The sequence below is a fragment of the Alosa pseudoharengus genome, unplaced genomic scaffold, assembly GCF_046254945.1.
Source record: "Alosa pseudoharengus isolate Yale_2024_CS ecotype anadromous, Long Island Sound unplaced genomic scaffold, YU_APseudo_1.1 YU_APseudo_1.1_scf_12, whole genome shotgun sequence".
Taxonomy (NCBI): domain Eukaryota; kingdom Metazoa; phylum Chordata; class Actinopteri; order Clupeiformes; family Clupeidae; genus Alosa; species Alosa pseudoharengus.
The window spans coordinates 7,498,825-7,511,324 of NW_027468587.1; the positions used below are offsets into that span (position 1 = coordinate 7,498,825).

Consider the following 12,500-nt stretch of genomic DNA (forward strand, 5'->3'; position numbering starts at 1 on the left):
ACACACACACACACACACACATGTACACACACACACACACACACACACACACACATGTACACACACACACACACACACACACACACACACACACACACACACACACACACACGCACGCACACACACACATGCACACACACACACACACACACACACACACACACACACACACACACACACACACACACACACACACACACACGCACGCACACACACACATGCACACACACACACACACACACACACACACACACACACACACACACACATGTACACACACACACACACACACACACACACACACACACACATGTACACTGTATCCGTGGAGACGTCACCTACAAGCCGGGTCTGCTCCTCCCTAATTGGTCCTTCCTCTTCCCAGTGGGCTGCAGCTCACAGTGAGAGACGCTGCACTGAGCTTGGCCATCGAGCCTGTGCAATACACGCTGATGACATTTGTGAGTCTCAAGGAAAAATAATATTCTACTAATCAATCACCCTGCAGACATATCTCCAGCGCTTAATGTGCTTGCTGATAAATGATCTGTGAACATCTTGCAAGAATGGCAAATAATGGACATTAATCTGCAGCCTAACTACCACATCATTTGTTTATAGCTACCAGGGACAGGAAGTATTGCTTTTTACCATCCTGCCTGGGTGCGCACCAGGCTCCCATGTCTCTGGTATCAAATGACAGTTGCTCATGATTTCAAATTCATCTTTAACACTGTAACATTCTGGAATAGATATCTATTTCTTTGTGTTGATTCCAGGCTGTTACACCATGGCTTGGTGACAGAACTGTTTCGCTGTTTTGGCCCACACCACAAGCTGTCAATCAAGCAACGGCAGACTCCCCAGCCTGCTCATACTTGCTGCCGTCTGCATGCCTCTGTCATCCTTTCAGTCACTAGTACCTGCATCAGTGGTGTGCTGCAGCCAAATGATTCAGCCGTCGGCCATCTACACGCACGCACGCACGCACGCACGCACGCACGCACGCACGCACGCACGCACGCACGCACGCACGCACGCACACACACACACCAAGCTGAGCATCCAACTGCTGGCCAACCTTGAACTGTGAGGCTCACAGCCACATTAATGACTACATAGGCATGCAAGGGAGAAGGCGTAGAGTAGGGCAGACAGAAGAGGAGAGAGGGAGGGAGAGGTGGGGAAGGGAGAGAGGGAGGAGAGAGGGAGGGATGGCGTGAGGAGGAACGTGAGGAGCATCTGATCATTCCTAATTTTCTGTTGCTTTTTTCCTCCCGCCAGCTCTGCCTCCCTTCTCACCGGACTATCTGATTCTGATATGGAAGTTTCCAGACTTCCATATCAGACAAAAAAATTACATTTCTTCTCACATCCCCAGCGCCCCTCTGAGCATTGACTGACTTGGTCTGGATAAGGGATTGCATCAGCTTCACAGTACATGAGAATAGGGAAGAAACAGACAGAAGAAACAGAGAGAGAGAGAGAGAGGAAGGATGAGATACAGAGAGGAAAAAAGGAGAACAGAAATGTGAGAGACAGGCAGATAGAGAGACAGACAAAGAGAGAAGCAGACAGATAGATAGAGAGACAGACAGACAGAGAGAGGAAGATGGAGGCAGAGCTCTGCTAGGCAAGTAAGTTCAGTCCCATGGCCCCATGGATGCCAGTCTCTGTGGGAGCCCTAGCACTGAGCATTCAGAGTAGTGTGATGACAGCAGCTGACAGTGATGATGATACATGAGTGATTTTAAATGCGGAGTAAAGAAAAGAGGCATGGAACTGACAGCAGTCTGCAGCGATGCGTCTCTAGCGTACAGATCCTGAGTTCGCCCAATGGAATAGTGCCAAAATGGTCCCACTGTAATTTAGTTGTTTGTAGAAAATGAAAGTAAAGATGATATGAAAGAGGAGATCAACTGGTTATCGGTGACTGTTCTGTTCATGCACTGCCCCCTCCATGCCTTCTTGCAGCCTCTCCAAAGGCGCCAGGAGCCAAACGACAACAGGCTGGCCGTGGGATGAGCCAGTTCTCCTCCGAGTTTAGTGTGAGGATGAAAGTTTAGTGTGAGGATGAGAGTTTAGTGTGAGGATGAAAGTTTAGTGTGAGGATGAGAGTTTAGTGTGAGGATGAGAGTTTAGTGTGAGGATGAGAGTTTAGTGTGAGGATGAGAGTTTAGTGTGAGGATGAGAGTTTAGTGTGAGGATGAGAGTTTAGTGTGAGGATGAGAGTTTAGTGTGAGGATGAGAGTTTAGTGTGAGGATGAGAGTTTAGTGTGAGGATGAGAGTTTAGTGTGAGGATGAGAGTTTAGTGTGAGGATGAGAGTTTAGTGTGAGGATGAGAGTTTAGTGTGAGGATGAGAGTTTAGTGTGAGGATGAGAGTTTAGTGTGAGGATGAGAGTTTAGTGTGAGGATGAGAGTTTAGTGTGAGGATGAGAGTTTAGTGTGAGGATGAAAGAAAAAGCATAAAAAGAAGAGAAGAAAAACAAAACGCCCACGTAATGTGCCAGACACTCACAGCCCCAGAGGAGCTCAGAAAGCAGAGGAGCACACACACACACACACACACACACACACACACGTACACACACACACACACACACACACACACACACACACACACACACACACACACACACACACACACACACACACACGTACACACACACACACACACACACACACACACACGTACACACACACACACACACACACACACACACGTACACACACACACACACACACACGTACACACACACACACACACACACACACACACACGTACACACACACACACACACACACACACACACGTACACACACACACACACACACACGTACACACACACACACACACGCACACACACACACACACACACACACACACACACACACACACACACGCGCACACACACACACACACACACACACACACACACACACACACACACACACTCAAGACAGGAACGGAAACACACGGAAACATCAGCTATGCTTGTGTACCTATGGTGTAGCCGCGCTTCAGCTCAGCGCACCGCGGAGCGCATCGCTGGGAGTTGGTGGCGTTGTTTTCCTGCACCTCGAACGTGCTCGCCTTGGCAACGGGCGGTGAGGCTCTGTTCAACTGTAGGCCTGGAATCAGCGCGGAGAAGCCTTGACTGGCAATATCCACTGACTGGGACTTCTTCTTCAGTCTGTTTGAAAGAAGACACACACACACACACACACACAGACACACACACACACAGAGACACACACACACACACACACACACACAGACACACACACACACACAGAAGGGGGGAAGACAGCAGAAAAGTAAGGCTATATGCAGTCAAGAATTCCGACTCCAAAAAGAAACAATACTGAAAACTCATATCATATTAAAATATTAAACCCAGCAGAAGTCAAAAGTTTGCACAAGTTCCAGGCATCACCCACAGCAGAGCCCCTTACGGTAATAATCCATACGGTTATGTCAGCAGCACTTGGTCCTGTGGACGGGGGGGGGGGGATCTGCGGTGCGCCGGCTCACTCGCAACAGTAATGATGAATGCAGAGAGTGATCAATAACTTAATCATGTTCTTGTTAAGAATGAATTCATTTTCACACTGCGGAGTCCCGACTCGACTCAAAATGATTCCGATAGCGCTGGCCGGACCACAGGCTGATAACAGTGGAGGTTGTGTGTGTGTGTGTGTGTGTGTGTGTGTGTGTGTGTGTGTGTGTGTGTGTGTGTGTGTGTGTGTGTGTGTGTGTGTGTGTGTGTGTGTGTGTGTGTAGGGGGGTCATTTGTCTGTGGTAACACAGACGAGCCTGGAGGACACAGATGACTAACGTCTCATTTCAGCGAGTCATTTTTCAACATAATTGAGATGGCGCTGGCAGGAACGCTGCGATGCTCTGCTGCTCAAGCTGGATCTGTGTTTGAGGCCTGCTGATGAAGTATTTGCTTGTGTAGACAATAAACATGCACCGCCTCCAGACGCCACCTCCACCGGCCATTGGCTTTCCGCTGTCAATGGACAGATGGTTTCACTAGTACAACACAACACATGCAAGGGTTCCATTTCGGGCAGCGACACCACCCTCGCTGCAGCTGTGAGATCACAACACGTGATTGGCACGATGTATTCACAACATACCGCATGATTGGCACGATGTATTCACAACATACCGCATGATTGGCACAATGTATTCATGTGTCAAAATATGTGTAGATGACTGCCATGTTTGCATTACAAACTAACTCCATACATTTCTATGGGAGATTCTTTAAGTGGTATGTCTCCTCTTTGGAAAGTCTCTGACGGAGGTATCTCGAGCTCAGACTGATCTTTTCGCTCAAACCACATGACTGCCGATACTGGAAGACATAATCTGCTACCATGGGAAATGAAAGCAGCATCTATCAGATGAGGGAAATGTAAGATAATTATGGTGCAAACGTTTACATCCTATGTAGCAGAGATTGGTATCGCACAGGCGAGTTTTGCCTGTTTTAGACCAAAAAATAGGCTGTTTGTGATGTCTAGTTGAATTGAAATGGTTCATTTTGGTTGATTACTCAAACATTACTCACAAAACAAAAAGACATGGTTAGGCTGCACATCAAAGTGATCAATTTAGAGTGAACAGGGTACTCTGAGCTCACTGCAGCATGTGCTCTCTCTCTCTCTCTCTCTATCTAATGCAAAAAACTCATTATTTTAAACATATCCATCCAAGAAGATGAATAAAAAAAGAAAGTCTCATACAGTGGTAAAAAAGATTACGATTCCTTTCCGCGGCAGATTCCACACTGCCTAGCCTGCCCCTTGCGTGGTGGCTAAAGTGCTGAATAGGCCGGAATCGGCAGTGAGCGGCAAGCGAGTGGAATGGGTGTTCAGACTGATAACAGACGTGGGATAAAGGCCTGTGTAGTAAAAAATGATTTGTAAGTACATACTGTAAACGAATGTGATTAACTTCATCAGTCTGTCTGCCTTATATTTGCATTAACTGATGATTGTGCCTGGTGAAGACACGCCTCGACCATTTGCAAATCAAGTCTTTTGTCTTATGCCAGACTTTACCATAGGTGGTCGGCGCCAATTAAGCACGCATATGTCCGGGGCGTGTCTGAACTTTTCCACTGCAGCAGACAAAGAACCTACTAACAGCATAAAAGGCAGTGACATACGAGAGTCGAGAGGTGACTTGAACAACGGCAACTTGTTTCATGTTTTCCTCCAAGCCGGCTTGTAATAAACCTGGGAGCGTTCCCTTTCTTAACACATCTCAATTCGGTTTTGCTTCCACGTCATTTTTAATTCTCTCCACACCTGCATCATGTGACCCTGGGATAAAAGCCTGCATCATGTGACCCTGGAGACGTGGGATAAAGGCCTGCATCATGTGACCCTGGGATAAAGGCCTGCATCATGTGACCTTGGAGACATGGGATAAAGGCCTGCATCATGTGACCTTGGAGACATGGGATAAAGGCCTGCATCATGTGACCCTGGGGTGAACATGGGGTGAGCATTCATATGCACATAACACTGACTGCACCCAACACAACACCAGCTGTCTCACAACAGCACACTCAACTCAACACAATGCATGACACTTTGTGAAGGTGCAGTGGTAGTGGTAGCACCATGTATGTGTACCATGCACCAAGTATACCACATACCATGTATGAGTGCCCATGATCCAGGTATGAGTATCATGCACCATGTGTGTGTACCATGAGTATCCATCAGGACACTCTGGGCCCATGTCCTGTACAAAACGTAGTCCTAGTTCATTTTGTAAGGTTTATTTATTACTTATCTAGCCTTTTATTGATACAGAGAGATGACAAGAAATGAGTGGGAGAGCCATGGGCAGTGGGATGGAGATACTGTATGCCCTCAGGCCAGAATTCAACCTGGGTCCTCGTTAGCACTGGACAGTACGGTATGTGGTATGGAATACTGCCGCTTGCACCACAGCTCCACCGTAGAAGCTTTTTTAAAGTGGAGATTTATACTGACATCTACACTGAGATCTACACTGACATCTACACTGAGTTCTACACTGAGATCTACACTGAGGAGATCTACACTGACATCTACACTGAGATCTACACTGAGATCTACACTGAGGAGATCTACACTGACATCTACACTGAGATCTACACTGAGTTCTACACTGAGATCTTCACTGAGATCTACACTGAGATCTACACTGAGTTCTACACTGAAATCTACACTGAGGAGATCTACACTGAGATCTACACAAGGAGATCTACACTGAGGAGATCTACACTGAGATCTACACTAAGGAGATCTACACTGAGGAGATCTACTGTACACTGAGATCTACACTGAGGAGATCTACACTGAGATCTACACTGAGATCTACACTGAGGAGATCTACACTGAGATCTACTGTACACTGAGGTTCTCTTCCAGTCCAAGACTTGGCTTGAATCTATGTGTGTGAAACTGCTCCTACTGTATGTCAACAGCAGAATCCTTTAGGGCAAGAAGCTCTTGTTCGGCATCATATTTTCCATCGGTATTTCACACAGCAACACAACTTTGTTTGCTGCTTGTTTTGCTGTTGCATTAGCACACCAGAAGAAAAGCGGAAGCTTTGTGGACAGTTGGCAGCAAGGCGCTGGCTGCGGAGTGACTGAACTTTTCTTTATTTTTTCTCAAGCACTCAGGGGTGTTGTGCCGCTCTGCTGTTTGTGTGAACCCGGCATTTGATGAGTCAGGAAGAAGTGGGGTAAATGAGGAGGAGAGAGAGAGAGAGAGTGTGTGTGTGTGTGTGTGTGTGTGTATGTACATATGTGTGTGTCTCTCTTTGTATGTGTGAATATGTGTGTGTCTCTTTGTGTGTGTGTGTGGTGTGTGTGTGTGTGTGTGTGTGTGTGTGTGTGTGTGTGTGTGTGTGTGTGTGTGTGAATGTGTGTGTGTGTGTGTGGGAGAGTGTGTGTGTGTGTGTGAATGTGTGTGTGTGTGTGTGTGGGAGAGTGTGTGTGTGTGTGAATGTGTGTGTGTGTGTAAGTAAGAGAGAGATAGATACAGAAAGAGAGAGAGAGAAATACATTTAAATACACAAATATATACTAGCATAGAAGGGGAGAAACAATGACAAATCAATAAAGGAGTGGTAAAAAAACAGTTAAAAAAACCTGCGTTGTGTAGACTCAGCTCCACAACATCGGGCATGGGACGTGGGCCTAGCAGTCAGGAGGCTAAAGCCCATGGGTGCTAGCACTCGGGAGTGGGGTTCTCATTACATAGCACTGTCCCCACTGGCTAGCACTGGCCACAAGTTCTTCAGTCTCTCCTAAGCTAAGGAATGGGAGATTACTGTATATATCTCCCGCATCAAGATGAGGACTATGATGAGGCAGCTTGAATGAGAGGCAGTGTCCTTTATTTTCACAGTCCTCTAAAACACAGAGAGGGAAACTTTACCTCTGTAATCAGGGAGCCCTGTGAGGATTCCGCCACATAAAAGCTTATCTTCAGGAATCGACTGGAGACCAGCCGTGGACTTGGCAAAAAGACACAGAAAGTACACTCTTGCCTGAACAGGGACAGCCACAATTATATAACTGGCTGTCCTTCTCATCCAACTGCTAATTAGGCTTCCACTTCCCTTTGTGTCTGCCACATCCACAGCAACTCTTTTCTTCAGTCTGTGTTTACATGTTTGTGTATGTGAGAGCTTGTGTGTGTGTGTGTGTGTGTGTGTGTGTGTATGGTGTATGTGTGTGTGTGTGTGTGTGTGTGTGTGTGTGTGTGTGTGTGTAGATAGATAGATAGATAGATAGATAGATACTTTATTGATCCCCAGGGGAAATTCAAGGTCTCAGCAGCATACAGACAGTACAGTGTGTGTGTGTGTGTGTGTGTGTGTGTGTGTGTGATGAAAAAGTGCATGGGAGGAGAAGAGAAACAGAGAAACATAATAACTTTACCGTGGGTGGGAGAGAAACAGATGAATATTTATACATACGCACGTTTGACTGAGGTTCCAGGTGCTATTCTCCACACACACACACACACACACACACACACACGCACACACACTCACACATTTTCACGCTCTGTAAGTCTCTTTTTTTCTTGCCCTACAACCCGTAAAACATCAGGTGAGGACTAGCCTGATGAACAACACAGGAAGGCAGGTCAACCAGAAAACAGGAACTGGTTGTGCAGATAGATTACACAGCAGAGTAAGCCAGACAGAAAACAACAGCCTGCTAGTTAGCCTGCACGGCTGAAGCAGCAACCGGTGACGGCAACATGTTGAGGCTAACCAGGCTGAACACTAAAAAACCCTTTTAGTGTACCACAAGAGCACTTGTAGCACTTACAGAGGCCCAAAGAGAAACTTGCGGACTGTAGCCAGTTTCCTTCTGCCAGGACAAGTCAAATGACTTGAGGGGGCAGCCGTGGCCTACTGGTTAGTGCTTCGGACTTGTAACCGGAGGGTTGCCGGTTCAAACCTGACCTGTAGCCACGGCTGAAGTGCCCTTGAGCAAGGCACCTAACCCCTCACTGCTGCCAGAGCACCGCTGTTGTTGCAGGCAGCTCACTGCGCCGTGATTAGTGTGTGCTTCACTTCACTGTGTGTTCACTGTGCGCTGAGTGTGTTTCACTAATTCACAGATTGGGATAAATTCAGAAACCAAATTTCCCTCATGGGATCAAAAGAGTATATATACTTATCTCCACTGTAAAGATAGAAGTGTGTTGTACAGAAACCCCTTAAATGTATACAAATATCAGAGATAGATCAGGATTATTTTCGTAGAACACAATCATGTTTTGCCCGTGTCTAGAAATGTTTTTTCTTTGTGCTGGAGAGAAATATCACCCTTGCTCCATTTGTGTGAAAAACAACATCATTTGAATTGGAAATTGACAACAAACAGTGACAGACATTTTTTGGAGCTTGGCAGGTGAGCTTCATCAATGCCCTTTCTCACTCCAAAGGCCACTGATAACTCGTGCGTGTGGTGGCCAGCCATTTGTTTATTTAGAGAGGCAATGCCAGCATCCATTATTTACAACAACAGGTCGGTTTCAAAGACTACTGCCCATCCCCTCCCCACCCCTTCCACAACCAGACAGACATTTACCCACCTTGACCTCCCATGTCTGACAAAACCAGCCGTAAAAACAAGCACATGATGAGCTGAAAACGACAACAACAATAACAACAGTGTCTGTGTTTATGTCTGAGAGGAGGTGAGCAGACAGAGGCCTTTTCTGTTTCTATTAGTGCAAGTACTCAGTGGGCTCTATTTTAATAGTCTGAAACGGAAGTGTCTTTGCGCAAAACGCAAGTCACTTTGTGGGCGGATCTTGGGCGCCCGGCGGGATAATTGACTGTTGCGCCCGACGCAAATCTAAAATGGGGTGGCCTGAAGTAGCTACATTAATCATGGGTGTGGTTTGGGCGTAACATGCAATAAACCAATCAGAGCATCATCTCACATTCCCTTTAACAACAGGCATGCTTGTTCCATAGCTAATTGCTATTATGGTGGCGTATTTGCCAGGCGCAGCCAGGAGCGTTCACAGCGATATAATCACTGTTCACTTGGGAACAGTTAGCTATTGATTTTTCCTCTTGACAAAATGTACAGAATTGTCACAAAGACATACTTTCCGGTGTTTTGGGATCACTCTCACTGAATCACGAGGTTATGAATGCATGGTGATATTTTTGCAATGTACAATCAATGCATATCTTCTGTCAGTTAATCTCTTCTCTCCCATGCTTCCGCTGGGGCATTTGGGTTAAATGGCATCGGCATGCAGTTCAACATCACGTCTCCTTAAGTCCTCTAATATTTCCTAATTTATGTCATTAACACATCCGTGATTCGTGAAAATGTGTACGCTAGATTTATGCCTATTTTTTCACATCTTAATGGACACCACACTGATTTCCCTCGTGTGGTAATATTTTTCTTTGTAATTATGTATTGTTTGCAGAAATGGGAACTACGTTGTATAGATGTGAGAAGCGAAGTGTGCGTTGCGCAGCACAGGCGGCCAAGCAAGGGCTCCTTACCATCAGGCAACTCAACAACCATAAACAGTTTCCAAGTTGACCTAACTTTCCAACTCTGTACAGTATCCCATTAACTGCATGACAGTAGGCTATTTACAATATAGAGTTTGTAAACACGTTATCATCAACTTAATGCACGCACAACATTTGTTTGAGCAGGAGAGAGAATAACTGAATGGATGCAGCAACTACAGAAATTGTAGCCATACTTGCTGCTTTCTTCTACTATCTATGGTTGCTGGTTAACAGCACATAATACGCTGATTTAAGCTAATTCACTAACTCAAGACTTCAAGGCCATCATGGATATAAAACGTTTTTTGAAAACAACCAAAGGATGGAGGGAACATAGCAAAGCTTGGAGTTATTTCAGATGGGCTACAACAAGGTAGACAAAATTGTGGTGCTTAAAACCTTAGCGCAGCTGGAATAATGCTTAGGCTGATGTTAAAGCGCACGCGATGTTTAAAGCCATACACAACGGTAAATTGGAACAAAACTAAAGGTAACTTTAGCCTTTATAGGGTGGTATAAAGTTGTCCAAATTAATAGGTCGTAATTAGGCGTTGTTGTTTATAAAGATATTGCATGTAGATGTTGTACTATATAGGCTACTAAATTTTTAGGTGACCAATGCATGAACAAAACCGGGAAATGGACAAATATTATCAAGGCTTTGAATGTTTCCGTCTGTGCACGGGGGTGTCAGTAGATTGGTGTGCAACGCATTCATTCATGCAGGCCTGTGGCCATACATGCACCCTTAAAATAGCATGTGAATTTGCGCCACAGACTTGGGAGGGACTGTGGCGGAATTGTTTTCTGAAACTGCAAAATATCAACAGTGAACGTTTGCGCTGGAACACGCCCCGTCTTTTCACTGAACCGCCCCCGTGGGCACAATCGAATTCCCTAATTTACAGGAACAAGTACCTGCGGAGGGAAAATTCCAATATGCGCTGACTGCAAAATAGGAAAGACAAAAGCGCGAGTATACAAAGTCAATTGCACTGGGGTGCAAAATAGAGCCCAGTGACTATGGGCTGTATTTTGGGTCACCAGCACATGGCGTAAAGTTCGTTATTCACCGGCGCGAAGTTGAATTCGTTATTTTGCACCTTTATTTTTTAAGCATTGCGCCCAGGGGTGTGGTAATTAACAACCTAGGGAGGGACCTGGCGCATTGTCTAAAAATTGCTATCATACACCACCTAAACCTGGTCAGAAGTCAATGGCGAGTTGTTCATATGCTATTTTAAGAGCGCATGTCAACAGTCATATTGGCAGGTGCATGCACCATCCTTCTATCATTCATGAACGCACACAGCGCACGTCCATGCAAAGCATTACAAATTGCACGATTACAATGGTAAACATAATTAGAATAAAGATATAACGAAATACTGTACATCTCATGATGAGTAGTTATTCACCATCATTTGCAAATTGGTAATGACGGTTAAAAGTGATTAGGGGAGAGGCGAGAGACACGTATGGAGCACAGCTGAAGACGCACTGTCACGAGATATAAGCAACTCCTCTGCAGGATAAATGTTGTTTTATTCAGTCATTTGAGCAACATTAGGGTAAGTGTTTTTTCGGTAACCCATTGTCAGTCAATAGTGAAAGTAGCTGCATATAACTGTCTTGTCGTTGACTGACTCCTTGGTGAAGTTAGTTTCACTTTGCCAATGAGTTCAAATAATAGACGAGTGCAAATGCGTGAAGGCTATGCTAGGTTTTAGTAAAGCATGGTTTAAGAATGACTATTCCATACGGTCTCGCAAGCAGCCTCCTTCAAATGCGCCGTTGAATACCAAAACACCGATGCATTTATTTCACATATCGCGCGTTGCGCCGTTAAAGGGAATGACAGATGTCATTCTCATTGGTTTAAAATGATGTTACGCCCCAAACACACCCATATGACTGATTAAAAGACCTAGGAACACCTTGTTACGCTCAACTTTTGAGAACGAAACCCCTCCCAATGTGAACTGGACATCCTACTAAATTTGAATAGACTTTTGACGAGTGAAAATGCACTTTAGAATGTCATGATAGGGCCCTATGTGTACTAATATGAATAAGGAGAGCAAGAGCCCTGAACTCAGTAACTGGTCAAAACACCTATCATGGATGTGCTGCAATGCAGTTGGGCCATATGTGTATTCCATGTGGAAAGAGGATGTGTTGATATATTCTGGTGTTAAGTTTTTATAATCTAATAGCTCATTTAAATAGAGTGCTAGCAATGTTTTTTTTTTGTCAAGTGTATGGCAGCTTGTACACTATTGAATGTACAGAGATGTGGTACAGCTTTAAACTGCTTTATGTAAAGCCTATTTATATAGGTCTAGCGCCTTTCTCCAACAATGTCGCAAAGTGCCTCACAAGATCATTATGCAACATAAAAGAGAGAAAAA

General features: G+C 45.2%; 1 protein-coding gene across 1 annotated transcript in view; it reads right to left on the reverse strand.

Annotated features, from left to right (window-relative positions):
- The window catches only part of oxr1a (oxidation resistance 1a), a 92,642-nt gene extending 89,530 nt beyond the window's left edge, over nucleotides 1-3,112 (reverse strand). The window contains exon 1 of the mRNA XM_076279963.1: nucleotides 3,006-3,112. The gene's annotated coding sequence lies outside the window, so the exon portion shown is untranslated. The remainder of the gene's footprint in view (nucleotides 1-3,005) is intronic.
- Between the last annotated feature and the right edge of the window lie 9,388 nt (nucleotides 3,113-12,500).